Below are 6,497 nucleotides of genomic sequence, written 5' to 3' on the forward strand. Positions count from 1 at the left end.
ATCTTTTCTTCTAAACATATGAACGGTCCTTCTCTGCATAGAGTAACAAATTCGGTATTTGAATATGTTTGATTATTTGAACATTTACCTTCGTGTGACCATTTTCCGCATTTATAACATCTTTCAAGGTGTCGTGCTCTTCTTTTTGTTGCGAATTTTGATTTTCCTTTACCAAAATGTATCTTATGATGATCTTTCCTGAGTTCTTTCCTTACTCCGTCCATTTTGCCTCTTATGAAGGATACCAGTTCACTCGGAAGGGTGTCATTATTACGTTTAGTAATCATAGCATGTAGCATTAGACCATGGTTCAGATCAAAGGAATTCTTCATCTCGTAAAACCTAAAAAAAAAAAAAATTCAGAATAGAGGGAGAAGACTAGTTCTTTAGGGTCTGCTAGGGAAAGACCATTCGGATTCCATTCTCGGAAACTACACGAAAATAGAATATCTAACTCTAACAGAAATATATATTACCCTAAAAAGATTCGAACCTTCCCACACTTAGTTAGCTGTGGTGTCGAAATTGTGATTAACTTCATCTTCAACTTCCATTGGATTATCTATGTAATGTTTAACTCTGTGACCATTAACCTTAAATTCAACTCCATTTGAATTTATTAACTCTATTGTTCCGTACGGAAAAACTCTTTTGACTATGAATGGTCTAGACCATCTTGATTTCAATTTTCTAGGAAATAGCTTGAATCGTGAATTGAAAAGAAGAACTCTGTCTCCTTCTTTAAATTGTTTTGAACTTCTGATTCTTTTATCATGCCATTTCTTCGTTCTTTCCTTATAGATTAACGAATTTTCGTATGCTTCATGTCTTAATTCTTCTAATTCGTTTAGTTGACTTAACCATAGACGTACGGCTTCATGCAAATCAAGATTACATGTCTTCAAAGTCCAAAATTCTTTGTGCTCAATTTCTACTGGAAGGTGACATGCTTTTCCGTAAACGAGTTTAAAAGGTGTGGTACCAATTGGAGTTTTGTAGGCTGTTCTAAAAGCCCAGAGTGCATCCTTCAATTTCATGGACCATTCCTTCGGATTTGATCCTACGTTTTTTTTCTAGAATACGCTTTAAAGCTCGGTTAGTATTTTCAACTTGTCCACTTGTTTGTGGATGATAAGCAGTTGAGATTTTATGAGTTACTCCATATCTTTTGAGAACTTTCTCAAATTGATTATTACAAAAATGAGTACCCCGATCACTTATTAAAGCTTTCAGTGTTCCGAACCTAGCAAAAAGAAGTTTTAAAAAGTTAGCTACAACTCGTGCATCGTTAGTTGGGAGAGCTTGTGCTTCCGCCCATTTAGATACATAATCAATGGCAAGAGAATGTAGAGATTATTATGAGATTTTGGAAATGGACCCATAAAGTCAATACCCTAAACGTCAAATACTTCACATACTTGAATGACATTTTGTGGCATTTCATCACGTTGACTTATTTTTCCGGCCCTTTGACAAGCATCACGGTATTTGCAAAGAAGGTGTGCGTCTTTGAAAATTGTAGGCCAATAGAATCCAGCATCATAGACTTTTCTTGCTGTGAGTTGAGGCCCATAATGCCCTCCTGTTGGTCCTGTGTGACAATGGTTTAAGATTTGACTGGCTTCATCCCCGAATACGCATCGGCGTATTATTCTATCGGGACAACTTTTAAACAAATGTGGAACTTCCCAGAAATAGTGTTTTATATCACTAAAGAATTTCTTTCGTTTTTGGTACGACATCCCTTTTTCAAGGAATCCACATACTAAGTAGTTTGCATAGTCTGCAAACCATGGAATTTCATTATAATCTATCTTCAATAGATATTCATCAGGAAAGTTATCTTGTATAGCCGATTCATTTAGAACTTCTAATTCAGGATTTTTAAGACGAGAAAGATGATCAGCGGCGAGATTTTCTGCTCCCTTTTTATCTTGGATCTCAATATCGAACTCTTGTAAGAGTAAGATCCAACGGATTAATCTTGGTTTGCCATCTTGTTTCAAAAATAGGTATCTAAGAGCAAAATGGTCAGTATAGACCACCGTTTTTGCTAGAACGAGATATGAACGAAATTTGTCAAAAGCAAAGACAATAGCAATGAGTTCTTTTTCAGTAGTTGTGTAATTTGTTTGTGCTCCTTGTAACATCTTACTAGCGTAATAAATAGGTTGAAATCTTTTTTCAATCCTTTGTCCTAAAACGGCTCCCATTGCAAAATCACTTACATCGCACATGAGTTCAAACGGTAGATTCTAATTTGGAGTTATCATGATCGGCGCATTAGTGAGTTTTTCTTTAAGAATAGTAAAAGATTTGATACATTCATCTGAAAAGATGAATGGAGCATCCTTTTCTAGGAGTTTATTCATAGGAGTGGCAATTTTGGAAAAATCTTTTATGAAACGTCGGTAAAAACCGGCATGCCCTAGAAAACTCCTAACTCCTCTAACATTGGTGGGATGTGGAAGTTTAGCAATTACATCTACTTTAGCTCTATCCACTTCAATTCCTTCCTTTGAAATTTTATGACCAAGAACGATGTCTTCTTTAACCATGAAATGGCATTTCTCCCAATTAAGAACTAGATTTGATTGTTTGCATCTAATAAGCATTCGTTCAAGATTAATTAGAGATGTTTCAAAAGTATCACCGAAGACTGAAAAGTCATCCATGAAAACTTCCATGCATTCTTCTATCATGTCGTGAAAAATTGTCATCATGCACCTTTGAACAGTTGCAGGGGCATTGCAAAGTCCAAATGGTATGCGTTTATAAGCAAAAGTACCATAAGGGCACGTGAATGTGGTTTTCTCTTGATCCTCGGGTGCTATTGGAATTTGAAAGTATCCGAAAAAACCGTCAAGAAATTAATAGTAACTATTTCCGGCTAATCTTTCCAACATTTGATCAGTGAAAGGTAAGGGAAAGTGATCTTTTCTGGTGGTGTCATTTAATTTTCTATAATCAATACAAACACGCCATCCTGTTACAGTCCTAGTAGGAATAAGCTCATTTTTCTCATTTGTGATGACAGTCATGCCACCCTTCTTAGGTACGCATTGAACTGGGCTTACCCATGGACTATCAGAGATTGGATAAATTAAACCTACATCTAGCAGTTTAATAATTTCTTTCTTAACAACATCTTGCATATTAGGATTTAGTCTTCGTTGGCGTTGCACATACGTTTTATGACCTTCTTCCATAAGGATTTTATGTGTGCAATATGAAGGACTTATTCCTTTAATATCATGAATCTTCCATGCAATAGCTTGTTTATGAGCTTTTAGCACAGAAATGAGTCGAGATTTTTCATTTTCAGTAAGAGAAGACGATATTATTACAGGTAATTCAGATTCACCATGTAAATAAGCATATTCCAAATGGTTTGGAAGTGGCTTTAACTCTAATTTCGGTGGTTCTTCTATCGATGATTTGTATCGATATCTGTCTTCCTCTTTTAGCATTTAAATTTCTTCTATTGTTGGTTCATATCCATTAGCCATGAGTGTAGCTAACATTTCAGTTTCATCAATTGGTTCTTTTCCTTCTCCTAACGAACATTCTCTTGTTCCTTGTAATTCTGGAAATTCTTCTAACAATTCTGCATGTGAATCTATAGTTTGAATATAATAACATGTATCATCTGCAGATTACGGTTGTTGCATGGCTCTATCAACAGAAAAGGTAACACTCTCGTACTCTATACTTAGGGTCAATTTCTTACCGAACACGTCTATTATTGCTTTAGCCGTGTTTAAGAATGGTCTTCCTAATATGAGAGGAACTCGAGAATCTTCTTCCATGTCCAGAATAACAAAATCTACTGGAAATACTAAAGTACCAACTTTAACTAGCATGTTCTCCATTATCCCTCTAGGATATTTTACTGATCGATCGGCTAGTTGTATACTTATTCGTGTTGGTTTTAATTCTCCAAGGTCTAGTTTAGCGTATAGTGAATACGGCATTAGATTTATACTGGCACCTAAGTCTGCCAATGCTTCTATTGAACTAAGACTACCCAGAAAACATGGAATCGTGAAACTTCCTGGATCTGATAATTTTTCTCGTATCTTATTCAACAGCACTGCAGAACAATTAGCATTCATTGTAACAGCCGAGAGTTCTTCCATTTTCTTTCTATTTGTGATTAGATCTTTCAAGAATTTAGCATATCTAGGTATTCCTGAGATCACATCAATGAAAGGAAGATTTACATTTATCTGTTTAAACATATCCAAGAATTTAGATTGCTTGGCTTCAAGTCTTTCTTTTCTCATTTTACTCGGGTAAGGAAGTGGTGGTTGGAATGGTTTAACATAAGGTTTAGCTTTAACTGTGTTATCTTCATTAACCTTTTCAACTACCGGTTGTGTTTCCTTATCTTGCTCAGGTTGTGGTTCTTGTGGAGTAGGAATAGCATCATCAGAAATTACAGGCATTTTAGGTGGTTTAAGTGTAATACCACTTCTTGTGGTAATGGCTTTAGCTGTTTCATTCCGGGGGTTAGCATTTGTATCACTAGGTAAACTTTTCGGCTTTCTTTCACATATCAACCTTGCTAGGTTACTTACTTCTTGTTCCAGATTTTGAATAGAAGCTTGTTGATTTCTAAATGCTTGAGCATTTTGTTCATTGGTTTGTTTCTGAGATGTGAAAAATTGAGTTTGAGATTCAACTAGCTTCGACATCATATCTTCTAAATTTGGCTTTTTATCATCGGTTTGTGGTGGTTTATTTTGAAAAATAGGTCTTTGCTGATTGTAAGTATTATTAGACACTTGTTGATTACTAGGACCTTGTTGGTTGTTGTATGGAACATTTCGGTTATAATTCTGGTTTTGATTGTAGATTGGTCTTGGCAGTTGATAATTATTCTGATAATTATTTCCAGGCCTTTGGTTCATATATGAAACATTCTCTCTTTGTTCCATTGTTTGTTCAATACTGAGACAATCTTTTGTCAAATGTGGTCCTCCACACTGCTCATAATTAATTCGTATTGAGTGAATATCTTTAGTCATCTTTTCCATTCGTCTCTCGACAACATCTATCTTTGCGGAAATGGAATCAAAGTCATGGATAGAATCGGCTCTAGCCACTTTAGATGATCTAACGATATCTTTTTCTTGATGCCACTCATGTGAGTGGGAAGCAGTGTTATCAATAATTTTGTAAGCTTCAGTTGCGGTTTTCTTCATAATGGAACCACCAGCTGCTATATCGATGTCTTTTCTTGTAGTGATGTCGCATCCTTGGTAGAATATTTATACTATTTGATAAGTGTCTAAACCATGTTGCGGACATCCTCTTAACAACTTTCCAAATCTTGTCCACGCTTCATATAAAGTTTCATTTGGCTTCTGTGTGAACGTAACAATTTCTCCTTGAAGTCTCACGGCCTTAGATGCCGGAAAGAATTGTTTAAGAAATTTTTCAACTAAAACGTCCCATGTATCAATCGCCCCTTCAGGTAATGATTCTAACCAATCTTTGGCTTCTCCCTTTAAAGTCCAGGGAAATAACATGAGATATATCTGTTCATCCTCCACTTCTCTGATTTTAAATAGAGTGCAGATCCTATTAAAGGTTCAAAGATGTTCGTTTGGATCTTCCTTCGGTGCACCACTAAATTGGCATTGATTAGTTACCATGTGTAGAATTTGTCCTTTGATTTTATAATCTGGCGCATTAACATCTGGCTTAATAATGGCGTGACCTTGGCCCGTGCGTGTGGCTCTCATTCGGTCTTCCATACTTAGAGGTTCCGTTACTTCCATAATTGAAATTGTTGAATACGAATCACTAGAGGATTCTGATTTAACGGTTTGTGGTTCAGGAGTAATGATTAGTGGTTCTGGATCTTGGAATTGTCCTTGAATATCCTCCGGGTTTTCAATTTTGAATTCGGGTTCAAAAAATGGATTATCGGAAATTTGAATTGGAGTACTTGGTCGACTAGATGACGATTCTAAAGAAAAATCAACGGCGATAATGTTGGCTAGATGTCTTGATCGAGTTACAGGTGGTGAACGTATGAAAGGTGGTGAAGGTTTTGCGCGGTGCATTCACTGAATATCCTATTAGTTATAAAAGATAAAAATTATATACGTTATCAAATTAATAGACTTTTCTGCTTTTGCCCACGTTTTGAATAGCCAAACGATGTAGCAGGGAGCCAGAACCCTTTAAATCGGAAGCTCACAACTCAGCCACTAACAAATCCAACTATTACTACGAAGCAGAAAATTTGGATGTCTGTCAATTTAACCGCTTAAAATAATTTTTTGTTGAAAAAAAAATAAATAAAGAAAATTCTATGTCCTAGAAACTAGAGCGGCGAGAAATAAGGAAGAAAAAGAGCGCGTTGGAAGACGTCGAAAAATAAAAGATCGAAAAATAATAATAAGAACGTAGCGCATCAAAACTTAAAAGTCTAAAAACTAGGAATTAAAAGTTGCGTCTAAAAGTATTAAAGCTTAAAGAAATTC

General features: G+C 35.7%; 1 non-coding gene across 1 annotated transcript; it reads left to right on the forward strand.

The window, feature by feature from the left end:
- The first annotated feature begins 5,295 nt into the window (after positions 1–5,295).
- On the forward strand, positions 5,296–5,402 carry LOC139874067 (small nucleolar RNA R71). The gene has a single exon (XR_011767770.1). It is a non-coding gene; the product is annotated as a small nucleolar RNA R71 (small nucleolar RNA).
- The last annotated feature ends 1,095 nt before the right edge of the window (positions 5,403–6,497 follow it).

The sequence above is a fragment of the Rutidosis leptorrhynchoides genome, chromosome 10 (genome assembly GCF_046630445.1).
Source record: "Rutidosis leptorrhynchoides isolate AG116_Rl617_1_P2 chromosome 10, CSIRO_AGI_Rlap_v1, whole genome shotgun sequence".
Taxonomy (NCBI): domain Eukaryota; kingdom Viridiplantae; phylum Streptophyta; class Magnoliopsida; order Asterales; family Asteraceae; genus Rutidosis; species Rutidosis leptorrhynchoides.